The sequence below is a fragment of the Rana temporaria genome, chromosome 12 (genome assembly GCF_905171775.1).
Source record: "Rana temporaria chromosome 12, aRanTem1.1, whole genome shotgun sequence".
NCBI lineage: Eukaryota > Metazoa > Chordata > Amphibia > Anura > Ranidae > Rana > Rana temporaria.
Genome location: NC_053500.1, coordinates 143,352,806 through 143,366,272, shown reverse-complemented (window position 1 = coordinate 143,366,272; position 13,467 = coordinate 143,352,806).

Genomic DNA, 13,467 nt, shown 5'->3' with positions numbered 1-13,467 from the left:
TGAGAGTCTTTCATGAGCACAATGGCACCAGGCTCTAAGTTGGGCTTGCTGTCTTGCCATTTGTTCCTGGTCTGTAGATTAGACAAGTATTGTTTCTTCCATTTGTTCCAAAAGGTGTCGGCTAACACTTGTACTCTTTTCCATTGACATCTGTATAAGTCCTTTGGGTCGAGATTGACAGAAGGAGCTGTGATCACCTCGACTTTCTGAGTGAGCAAAGTGGAAGGTGTAAGCAAGAAAGGATCTTCAGGATCATTGGGTATAGATGTCAAGGGTCTGCCATTCATTATAGCTGATACTTCAGCCATGAAGGTTGTCAGAGTCTCATGTGTGAGTTTTGAAGTTCCCAATTGTAGAAACATTGAATCTAGGATCCTTCGAGCTATACCAATCATACGCTCCCAGGCACCTCCCATGTGAGAAGAGTGTGGGGGGTTAAATGTCCATGTACAACCCTGTTCTGAAAGGTATCTCTCAACATGTTCTGTGTCAAGGTTTGAAGTGATATTCAATTCTTTGCAAGCTCCAACAAAGTTGGTTCCTCTATCAGAGCGTATGTGCTTGACAGGGCCTCTAATAGAGATGAAACGTCTCAGGGCATTGATGAAGCTGGATGTGTCTAAGGACTCAATTACTTCTATGTGTACAGCTCTGATGCACATGCAAGTAAACATGACAGCCCAGCGTTTGCTGTTGGCACTGCCTCCTCTGGTTTGACGTGTGATGACAGCCCAAGGCCCAAACACATCAAGACCGACGTTTGTGAAAGGGGGTGCTGTACTGAGACGGTCTGCAGGAAGGTTGGCCATTTTCTGGGTTTGGAAAATACCACGAAGCTTACGACAGGTGATACATTTGAAAATGGTTTTACTCACAAGTCTCTTGGCTCCCACTATCCAGAGTCCAGCCACACGCAAAGCTCCTTCCGTGAACAAACGTCCTTGATGTTTTGTCTGTGTGTGGTAGTGTTCCACAAGTAAAGAAGCAACATGGTTATTTGGTATTATGACAGGATTGCTTTCACCACTATCAAGTCCTGCATTTGAGATGCGCCCTCCAACTCTTAACAGTCCTTCATTGTCTATAAAGGGGTTGAGTTTCCTTAGAGGACAGTTCTTTGGAATGCTCTTGTTATATTGAAGGCATTCTAGTGTTAGTGCATAAGTCTCTTGTTGGATACAGCGGATGATTACATTTTTTGCTTCTGTGAGCTCGTCTACTGTATATGGCTTGTGGCAATAATGCCAACCTTTGCAACAACTTGGTCTTGTAGGGGTGCCTTTAAAGGATCTGGCTATGTGAACCAGGCAAGCTGTAGCTCTTTGTAAGGATTTCCAAGTGGAGAACTTATCGAAGCGCTTGGATCTCAACAGTTGGTTAGAAATTGTTGTATGTAGTGTGGAAACCTGAGGACGGATGTCTGAGTCAGATTCAGGTTCTAACAGTTCATAAGTCTCCCTTTGTGGAGTGGTAGGCACTGACTTGTACAGGAAGGGTGGTCCTGTGAGCCATGTAGTGTCTTTGAGACGGGATGCTGACACAGACCTTGTGGCATGATCTGCTGGGTTATGATCAGTTGAGACATAACGCCACTGGGTGGGCTGTGTAGACTTCCTGATCCTTAGGACTCTGTTGTGCACATAGACATAGAATCTCCTACTTTCGTTGTAAATGTAGCCCAACACTACCTTGCTGTCTGTGTAAAACTCTGTATCCTCGAGTTCTATATCCATCTCAGTTGTAATGAGTTCTGCTAGTTCTACTGCTAATACAGCAGCACACAGTTCCAATCTTGGAATGGTGGTTTCAGGACATGGTGCTAGCTTGGCCTTGCCCATAACGAACCCAATATGAATTTGGCCCTCGATGTCTACTGACTTGAGGTAGGTTACTGCTCCTATTGCTTTGACTGAAGCATCGCAGAATACACATAACTTTCTAGACTGAACCCTTTCAGGAGGAAAGTGGGTGTATGGTCTATGTATGTGTAGGTTAGATAAAGTCTTTAAAGAGTCTCTCCATGTTACCCATAATGTCTCTTTCTCAGAAGGTAGTGGAGAATCCCAATCACATGTGTCTGCAGTAAGCTCTCTAAGCATATTCTTACCTTGGACGGTCACCGGTGCTGCGAACCCGAGTGGATCATACAGGCTGTTGATGGTGGATAGGACACCTCGCCGAGTGAAGGGTTTTGGCTCTTGGTCGACCTGAAAGGTAAGGGTGTCAGTCTTGAGGTCCCAGTTGAGTCCTAGGCTGCGTTGCATAGGAAGGGAGTCTGTAGCTAAGTCCAGATCTTTGAAGTCACTGGCATAATCTTGAGAAGGGAAGGCCTCCATGACGACCTTGCTGTTTGATGCTATCTTATGCAGTCTAAGATTTGAAGAGGCAAGTGTGCTTTGAGTCCTCTTGAGTAGACTTATTGCAGCTTCAGGTGAAGAAAGTGATTTCAGACCATCATCTACATAAAAGTCTCTTTCAATAAACTGTGTAACGTCTTTCTCACCTTCTTGAGCAGATAGCTTAAGTCCGTAGATGGCAACAGCAGGGGATGGACTGTTACCAAAAACGTGCACTTTCATGCGGTATTCTGTAATGTCTTTAGTAGGGTCATTGTCTGTGAACCATAGGAATCTCAAGAAGTTCCTGTGTTCTTCCTTGACTTGGAAGCTGTGAAACATTTGCTGTATGTCTGCAACTATGGCAACTGCTTCCTTGCGGAACCTGATAAGAACACCAAGAAGTGTGTTGTTGAGATCTGGTCCCTTTAGGAGGACATCATTTAGTGAGACCCCTTCGTGCTGAGAGCTGGAGTCAAACACTACCCGGATTTTACCTGGCTTCTTGGGGTGGTAGACACCGAAGATTGGTAGGTACCAGCACTCTTCTTTGTTTTTTAAAGGTGGGGCTATCTCAGCATGGTCATCCTCAAACATCTTACTCATGAATGAGAAGAAATGCCCTTTCATTTCTGGCTTTCTTTGAAGATTGCGTTTAAGGGAAGAAAAGCGCTTTAAAGCTTGTTCTCTGTTGTTAGCAAGGCAGGGTCTCTGTGCTTTGAAAGGCAGGGGTGCAACCCAGCTGTTTTCATTGTTTTTGTGGAATCCCTGTCTCATTATTTCCAAGAAGATATGATCTTCAATTGATGGGGCAAGTTTGTGATCTTCTTTAGTCCCTTGGAAAACTGAGCATCCTAAACGATCTCTGTCTTCATCACAAAGAAGATTAGCGGTGTAAGGGTTGGAATGAATTACACTGGCAGGCTTCTCTCTTACGAGGAATCTGTTGGTGCAAGGCTGAAATAAGGATGGACGCCCACCCTCTAGTGTCTTTGTAAAGAGAGAGTTCACGCTGGTTGGTTTGTGAACACTCCCTAGGCATACGTTGCCTATGATGACCCATCCGAGATCCAGCTTCTGGGCATAGGGGGAGTTGTGGGGACCATTGATTTGTTTTCTTACCTTGTGAACTCTGATGATGTCCCTCCCAAGGAGAAGTGCTATCTCAGCCTGGGGATCCAGTTCAGGGATGAGGTGTGCTATGCCCTTCAGATGTCTGTGATGAAGTGCCACCTCTGGTGTAGGGATCTCCTCTCTTTCAGTTGGGAACTGATTGCACTCGATTAGAGTTGGCAGAGGCAGGGTTGTCTGACCATCAAAGGATTCGATTTGGTAACCGATGGCTCTTCTCCCAGTTTCTTCACTTACCCCTGTACAAGTCTTGAGTAAGTATGGAGAGTTTGCTTCCTTGATTTTGAAGGTGTCAAAGAAGGTTGAGCTGGCGAGTGATCTGTTGCTTTGATCGTCCAGGATCACGTATAGCTTCACTGCTTTTTCTCTGTGGCCCGTGGGGTAAACTGTAACAAGACAAATCTTGGAGCAGGATTTGTTAGACGAACCTTCTCCACATACTTGGGTGCACTGGGGTGTAACTACAGGAGGTACTATGTCTTGTTGCTCCTCGCCGTGCTCTTCCACCTGGAGTGAGGGGGTAAGAGTCCATGGCGCTGGCCCTGGATGTAGAGCTGTGTTGTGTTCTGTGCTGTTACACTCGGAGCAGTTGATGCTCACCTTACAGTCTTTACCGATGTGAGAAGTTGATGCGCAGCACCTGTAACAAATTCTGTTTTCTTTGAGGAAGGTTCTGCGATCTTGGAGAGTCTTTTCTCTAAAACCTCTGCACTTTGACAATGAATGAGGCTTCTTGTGAAGAGGGCACTCTCTGCTTGGATTCTCAGCTGGAGATACACTTGTTTTGCGTACTGCAACAGGTGTGACTTTGAAGTTGCGGGTTAGAGCAGGCTTACTGGGCCTAGGGAGAGCAGAGTCAGATGATGAGATGTCAAAACTAGGATCATTTTTAACCTTTGCTTGATGGCGAATAAAGTCCACAAAATAAGAGAATGGTGGGAAGGGAACGTTGTGCCTTTGCTTGTAGTTGGAGCCGCGTGTAATCCAGGCTTCTTGAAGGCTGTAAGGTAGCTTCTGCACTATAGGGTTAACACCACGGGCTGTGTCCAGAAAGGCAAGGCCTGGCAAGTCTCCTTCTGATTTGGCTATTTGGAGTTCTGTCACTAGGTCACTCAATTCTCTCAGCTTCTGGTAGCCTTTGTTAGAAATCTTGGGAAAGTCCTCTATTCTTTTAAAAAGAGAGTTTTCTAGAACTTCTGGGGAACCGTAACATTCATCAATCCTCTCCCATATCATGCTCAGCCCTTTGGTTGGGTAATTAATGTTAATGTCTCTGATTCTCCTTGCATGCTCTGATGACTCATTCCCCAGTGATTGGACTAAGAGATCGGCTTCCTCACTTGCTTTAAAACCAAGATCCTTAATTGCATTTCTGAAGGACGAACGCCATGCTCTATAACTTTCAGGGCGATCGTTAAACTTTGCAAGTCCTTTTGCTAACAGTTCACGTCGTGCTAAGAGCTTGAAGAAATCTGACATACCTTGATCGTTGTGTGAGTAGCCAGGGGGCGCTTTGTTGTGCCAGGAACTTGTGGAGTAGATGCGGTCATCAGAGATGCTGTCGCTGGGTCTTTTAACTTGTTGTTCTTCATTTTCGACTTGGTCAACTGTGGCGTAGTGCTTTGATAGCCTGGATGCAGAATGTGCTGAAAACTGACTAAGTGCAGGTTTACTTTCTTGCTTGATATAAGGCGTGTGAATGGCGGGAGTTGATTCCGCTCTTGGCGCTGTAAGTGGGCAGTTGTCTGGTTTGGCGTGTCGCCGCACATATTCTGAGGTACGCTCTGTACTGTCATGAGGAACAGATTCTTCCCCTAGCACGTTGCTGTGCCGCTCACTGGTGGGCTTTGCAAGTTCTTCTAGGATGTCTGCCTCGGCTGCAGCAGCCGCTGACTCCTTTTCTGCAGCTAGTTTCTCTAATTCAGTTTCCATGCGTAACTTCTCTAATTTGATTTGCATCTCTTTTTCAGCAAACCTAGCCTTTACTTCGGCCTCTTTTGCTACAAAGTCAGCTTTCACCTTTGCAGATTCTGCCTTTGCGCGGGCAATGGCGATTGTTTCGCTTTTCACTGACCTCCTTGAGCTCGTGGAGTAAACTTCTGACCTTGTCACGAGGTGCTCTGACTTTGTCTGCGACATGGTGTCTAGCTGTATATGGAAGCTGTGGCTCTGATGTCTCTTTGGCGTTCTATGTGGTAGCTGTGCGTAGAAGCCTTGGTTTCTATGGCGTTCTGTATGCTGGCCGTGCTTAGAAGCCTTCGTTTTGCTGGAAGTTCTGTATGCTAGCCATGTTTAGAAGCCTACGTTTTACTGGAAGTTCTGTATGCTAGCCATGTTTAGAAGCCTACGTTTTACTGTTATGCCCCTCACTACACGTGACTGATGTGTATTCGGGCACACTGATAACTCTTCTCATACTAATGCATTCCAGTAGGCGCAGAATCCTTATGAACTTTTATTAGCACAAGACAGAGTAAAACTGTAATAGATACAAACAGATTACAATTAATAAACAATAATACAATTAGAGCCTCCCTATCTATCTATCTAGAGAGACAAAGTTGCACGTACCGTAGATGCATCGATATGGCTGACGTGAGAAAGAACTCAGCAGACATGTGCTTGCTTGGAAGGAAAAATGGAAAAGAAGGCTGTGGAGGTGCTGCAAAGCCTCATGGGATAGAAATACGGAAGCTTGCATGGACCAAATTAATGAACTATTCTAGCTGACTATATTAACATAGAACAGGTGCAATTAAACAGAAAGTCCACTAGATGGCAGCATTGATTTAATTCAAACTAAAGTCAAAACTATGAAGACGATGAGCCTTATGAATGAAGGCATGACACCACTTAAGGACCCCTTCACGCCGATATACGTCGGCAGAATGGCACGGCCGGGCACAATCACGTACGTATAAGCACTCGCATATCAAAGCGAGTTTTCCCATAGAAGTCAATGGAAACTAAGATAATTCGTTTCGCATTGACTTCTATTGCATGCAATACCGCATGTGGCCAGAGATGGGGGGGCGTCGGAGAGCCTCAGAAATACTCGGGGACATGCCTGAACTAGCAAAGGTTCAGAAAACACTCAGGAACAGAGTGTTTCTGAGTATTTTTGAGTGATTTTGAGTATTTGCAAATGCCTCCAAACCGTTCCGAGCGTCACCGAGTGGGCGTTCCTAACATGCTGGTGATTGACGTGATGACAAAAAACGAGCTCCCCCCGTCGCGTATGCTGCGTCACGATTGGCGAAAGGCGCCGTTCGGCTCCTTTCGGCAATCGTGACGCGGCTTACGCCACGGGGGGGAGCTTATTTTTGGTCATCACGTCAATCACCAGCATGTTAGGAACGCCCACTCCCGCGGGACTCGCAACCCGGAAGCCACGGGTGAATTAGCTGTACCAAGGTATGTACAGCATAAAAAAAAACCTAATAGGCATAATTGTATTGTAATGTGGGGGGCCAATGTAATACTAGAAAGTCGTTTTTAGGGTGAACCTCCCCTTTAAGTTTAACATTGGAGTATATGGAAGGGTTTCCCAGCTTTGAAAAATCGGTGCTCCCCAGACAGAAAACATTGCACACTTGTAGAGGAAAACTGGGGCTACATGTGTGCCAAGTTTGGGGTCCAGGGGACCTACGACCGGCCGGTACTGGGTCCCCAAAGTTACCGGAGAAATGACCGCTTAACATGGGAGTCTATGGAAGGGGTGCCCGACTTTGAAAAATCGGTCCTCCCCGGCCGTAGGTCCTCCGGACAACAACCTTTGCACACTTGTAGAGGAAGAGTGGGGCTACATGTGTGCCAAGCTTGGGGCCCAGGCGACCTACGGCTGGCCGGTACCGGGTCACCAAAGTCTGGGAGATCAGGCACAAAAAGATATGCCGAAACTGGAGCATATACGGTACTTCCTTCCCAGGCCTTCGCTGGTCAGAGAATCTGATGGATGGTTGTTTTCCCATCAGTGGTAAGGAGACCTGGAAGCCGGATGGAGTCCTCCCTACTCTGACCTGAACCTTCCGGCTGACTTGGCCGGTAACCGGGACTTTGGAACGTTGCAGATGCTTTGGCCGGGATGCTGAACATGATTTATAAATACTGTTTCGTAGTATAGAGAAGAGTTTCTTGTGTTGTTTTCAGCTTCCCATGAAGATAAAGTCTCTCATTATTATCTGTTTGTTTTTTTTTTGTTTTTTCTGCTGAATAAAGCAGATTTTTATTGGATCGAGGAGGGCCTTCTGATGAAGAAACCTGATATAAGGGGGCACTCTGACGATGGCAACTGATTTGCAGGTGGATCTCTTGCTTTCAGAGCCCCGTATTAGAATCAGTTCCGCATAGATCTCCCTAAGATCCGCCAGGTGTAAGTGACTTACGCTGCAATTCCAGGCCGGCCGCTAGGTGTCGCTTCCGTATCTTTTACGCGTCAAATATGCAAATGAGCATTTACGCCGATTCAGAAACGAACGACCGCCCGGCGCATTTTTTTTTTACGTCGTTTGCGTTCGGCTTTTTCCGGCGGAAAGTTACCCCTGCTATAGGAGGGGTATGTGCGGCGAATCCTATGTTAAGTATGGCCGTCGTTCCCGCGCCGAGTTTTGAATTTTTTACGTCGTCGTTTGCGTAAGTCGTTCGCGAATACAGCCGGACGTAATTTACGTTAGTGTCGAAAACCAATGACGTCCTTGCGACGTGATTTGGAGAAATGCACGCTGGGAGAATTCGCGGACGGCGCATGCGCTGTTCGATCGGCGCGGGAACGCGCCTGATTTAAATAGTACACGCCCCCTAGCCGCGGAATTTGAATTCCGCCGGGGGGATTTTACGATACGCCGCCGCAACTTGCTTTGAATAAAGCACTTGCCTCAAAAAATCGCAGCGGCGTAACGTAAATCAGATCTAAAGATCCACTAACCTATCTGAATGTAGCCCATTGTTTCCAATACAAAATTAGCTATTTATTTTGATGTATTTATTTATTTATTCTGCGTTTAAGGAGAACACCAGTGGAAACGAAAAAAAATCTGCCCAGCCAAACATTCATAGTCCCGCAGGCTGGTAAAATCCCTTCTCTGAAATTCTTCTCTCTTCCTTCCTGAGAACATAAAACCCGTCTTGGCGTGAGAAGTTTTACTTCATTCTTTGCAATCTAAGAATCTAATATGAGTAAAATCCGGACACCCCTACCCAAGTCACATGATTTCCTGAGAAAGTCGTTTTCAAAAGCTCCATTTAGTAAATATAAACTCTGAGCCCTATTTTAGTTATAAGATCACTGGGGCAGATTCAGGTACAGCTGCGCGCTCCTTACGGAGGCGCAGTGTACCCTTTTTACCCTGCGCCTACGCAAATTATTTGCGCTACGCTTCATTCATGAAGCAGTAGCCACGTCATTTGCGTGGGCGCTCCTCGAAAATGCCCTGCGTAAGGGCGCCTAATGTAAATGATCCCGTAGGGGGCGGGAATCATTTAAATTAGGCGCGTTCCCGCGCCGAGTGTAGAGCGCATGCTCCGTCGGGAAACTTTCCCGACGTGCATTGCGGTAAATGACGTCGCAAGGACGTCATTTGCTTCAAAGTGAACGTGAATGGCGTCCAGCGCCATTCACGATTTACTTACGCAAACTACGTAAATTTCAAATTTCGCGACGCGGGAACGACGGGTATCCTTAGCATTGGCTGCCCCTGCTTTTAGCATGTGCAGCCTTACGCGAAACCCGACGTACGCAAACGACGTAAACTGCGTATGCAGGGCTCGCCTAACGTTGTGAATCGGCGTTAGTATGCAATTTGCATACTATACGCTGACCACAACGGGAACGCCACCTAGCGGCCTACGTAAGAATGCAGCCTACGATATGACTGGCGTAAGAGCCTTATGCCGCGCAGATGTTAGGCTGCAGTCGGCGTAACGAGCTCTCTGAATCAGGAGAAGTCGTTTCTCTGCTCTCTTCTCTCTGCCCTCTGCTCTCCTCTCTGCCCTCTGCCCTCTTCTCTCTTCTCTCTTCTCTCTGCTCTCTGCTCTCTGCCCTCTTCTCTCTTCTCTCTTCTCTCTTCTCTCTTCTCTCTGCCCTCTTCTCTCTTCTCTCTGCTCTCTGCTCTCTTCTCTCTTCTCTCTTCTCTCTTCTCTCTGCCCTCTTCTCTCTGCTCTCTTCTCTCTTCTCTCTTCTCTCTTCTCTCTGCCCTCTTCTCTCTGCTCTCTGCTCTCTGCTCTCTTCTCTCTTCTCTCTTCTCTCTTCTCTCTTCTCTCTTCTCTCTTCTCTCTGCCCTCTTCTCTCTGCTCTCTTCTCTCTGCTCTCTGCTCTCTTCTCTCTGCTCTCTTCTCTCTGCTCTCTGCTCTCTGCTCTCTGCTCTCTTCTCTCTTCTCTCTTCTCTCTTCTCTCTGCTCTCTTCTCTCTTCTCTCTTCTCTCTGCTCTCTTCTCTCTTCTCTCTGCCCTCTGCTCTCCCCTCTGCCCTCTTCTCTCTGCTCTCTGCTCTCTTCTCTCTTCTCTCTTCTCTCTGCTCTCTTCTCTCTTCTCTCTGCCCTCTGCTCTCCTCTCTGCCCTCTGCTCTCTTCTCTCTGCTCTCTTCTCTCTTCTCTCTGCTCTCTTCTCTCTGCTCTCTTCTCTCTGCTCTCTGCCCTCTGCTCTCCTCTCTGCCCTCTGCCCTCTTCTCTCTTCTCACTTCTCTCTGCTCTCTGCTCTCTGCTCTCTGCTCTCTTCTCTCAGCTCTCTGCTCTCTTCTCTCTTCTCTCTTCTCTCTGCTCTCTTCTCTCTTCTCTCTGCTCTCTGCCCTCTGCTCTCCTCTCTGCCCTCTGCCCTCTGCTCTCTTCTCTCTTCTCTCTGCTCTCTTCTCTCTACTCTCTCTTCTCTCTGCTCTCTTCTCTCTGCTCTCTTCTCTCTGCTCTCTGCTCTCTGCTCTCTTCTCTCTGCTCTCTGCTCTCTGCTCTCTTCTCTCTGCTTTCTGCTCTCTTCTCTCTTCTCTCTTCTCTCTTCTCTCTGCTTTCTGCTCTCTTCTCTCTGCTCTCTGCTCTCTTCTCTCAGCTCTCTGCTCTCTTCTCTCTGCCCTCTGCTCTCTTCTCATTTCACAGCACAGAATAGCTCTGCAAATGTTTTATGAATATTCTCCCACGGCTCTTGTAATTTAGACAATATGTATCTATATTTTATTTGTCTATTTCTTCTTCTTGGAGTTCAGCTTTAAAAAGAAAAAGAAAGCAAAACAAATAATACAAAGTAGCAATCTGAGAGTTTCCTTGCGCCAAACTCCTGTGTACACTTGTCAGGCCCCTTGGGAACCCGTCCAAAGAAGGACAAGATGATTTACGGGAAATTCTCATTTCTACAAGAAGAGCCGATGACTGTGCGTGGCTCCGGTCCAATCCGGGGAGAGAAGACAAAGGTTAAACACATAGATCCGTCACGGCACGGAACCGGCGGCGCGGTGTCAACGCTCCTTGCTTGGTTAGTTATGCAAGGCTGAGGCCTCAATAGTAATACAGCCGATGTGATGTTTTATTTTATTATTATTATTATTACCTTATTATAAAAATAACAGGCGGCAACCCTAAGTGGGAACAACTCCATCTTTTTAATTAATTTTTTATATCCAAAGTAAACTCCTCCATCCATTCATGGCGCCGTGCTTTATTTTGCGGATAAATCACAAAAACACCCCCAGCATTCCCGGCAGCGGTCACCTCGGGTAAGGGCAGATGATTCATTTAGCGTTTACTTCCTGGAATCCATCTGCCCTTAGCTCAGGCATTCAGTGAAGCGCTGTGAATACTTTCCGGATGTTCTGTATATTATATTATGTTATTTTTAATATGTTGATGATATCAGGGAGTGCAGCTCTCTGTGTGTGTACACAATGACACGTGACACCCGGGCCGGAGAACTGGTGGAACAACAAATAAAGCAAATAGAAGATGTGTTTGGAGGAAGTTCCGTGTCCCGTAGTTGCGGGGAGGAGGAGCGGGACGAAGGTCACTTCACAATGAGCTGATGGTGATAAACATGGGCGTCCACTGAACTTTTTTCAGGGGGGGGCATCATTTTAAGTTCATCCATGCTCGGTCTCTTTTTGACAATGTCATGAAGGGGAGGGGCTTAGTCATTATCACATAAAGCGCAGGCATGCAAAGGTTTGAGAAACCTGATGCAACTTTCAAGCAACTTTGAATAACAATATCATACAAAATGGAGCCCCCCCCCCCCCCCCCAAGAAAACAACAACCCCCTCCCCCTCTCTGTCAGCTGGAGCTAGAAGAGAGATAGAGCGTCTCTAATTGGATTCGCCCGCTGTTTTTCTCACCGAGGATCATGGCACTGATTTCTAGGGGGGGCAAGCGCCCTCCCTTGCCCTATGGAGCGGACGCCCATGGTGATAAATACAGTAAAACCTCGGATTGCGAGCTAAAGTCGTTCCAGAAACATGCTTGTATATCAAAGCATTTTTTTTTACAGGGTATAAAAGAGAAGAGAGGCGCCTCTAAGTGTAGCAATATGTTGCTAAATGTTGTCCCTTCATTAAAGCGGGAGTTCACCCAATTAATTTTTTTTTAATCTTTTCCCCTTAGATTCCTGCTCGTTTTGTCTAGGGGAATCGGCTAGTTGTTTTAAAATATGATCCGTACTTACCGTTTTCGAGATGCATCCTCTCCGTCGCTTCCGGGTATGGGTCTTCGGGAGCGGGCGTTCCTTCTTGATCGACAGTCTTCCGAGAGGCTTCCGACGGTCGCATCCATCGCGTCACTAGTAGCCGAAAGAAGCCGAACGTCGGTGCGGCTCTATACTGCGCCTGCGCACCGACGTTCGGCTTCTTTCGGAAAATCGTGACGCGATGGATGCGAACGTCGGAAGCCTCTCGGAAGACTGTCAATCAAGAAGGAACGCCCATTCCCGCAGCCCATACCCGGAAGCGGCGGAGAAGATGCATCTCGTAAACGGTAAGTACGGCTCATATTTTAAAACAAATAGCCGCTTCCCCTAGAGAAAACGAGCAGGAATCTAAGGGGGAAAAGTATCCTCTGCGGGTGAACCTCCGCTTTAAATGTAACCATATTGCTACACTTAGAGGAGGAGCCTCTCTTCTCTTTTATACTCAGTTGTGACATGACGCTGCTCTTATATCAAGACATCGCTTGTATATCAAGGCAAAATTTATTAAAACATTTTGCTTGTCTTGCAAAACGCTCTCAAACCAAGTCACTCTCAAACCAAGGTTTTCCTGTATTCCAGCACACTGGGCCTCCAGCCAAACGTCAGGCATGTGCGCCCCGGATAATTCTGGAATCATAAACAGAAACGGATTGCAACATTTCCATGCAATAACACGTCTGATTGCCTGTGGGGATCAGGAAGGATTTTTTTTTTCTCAGGTAGGGAAAAGGTAACCTTGCTTAAACCATTTGCTTACCGGGCACTTATACCCCCCTTACTGCCCAGGCCATTTTTCAGCTTTCATAGTTTATCAGCGCAGCCCCCCCCCCCTCGGATCACTGCACAGGACAACCAGCATGCCGCCCAGGACTACCAGGGATGGGCATCCACACTGGACCACCAGGTATGCCCCCTAGACTACCAGGGAATGCCAATCTGTGCCAAGGCAGCTGCCAATCAATGTCCAGGCAGCTGCCAACCAGTGCCCACTCAAAATCCCTGCCAGTGCTCACCCAAAATCCATGCCAGTGCCACCAGGGATACCCATCAGTGCTGCATATCAGTACCGCATGTCTGTGCCCATTAGTTCCCATCAGTGCCCAGCAGTGCTGCCTATCAGTGCCCAGCAGTGCAACCTATCAATGCCACCCATAAGTACCCACCATTGCAGCCTTTTAGTGCCCATCAGTGTCGCCTATCAGTGCCAATCAGTGCCACCCATGAGTGCCCACCAGTGCCGCCTATCAATGCCCATCAGTGCTGCATATCAGTGCCACCCAACAATCCTGCCTACCAGTGCCCATCAGTGCATATCAGTGCCCATCGTCAGTGCCTGTCAGTGCCACCTC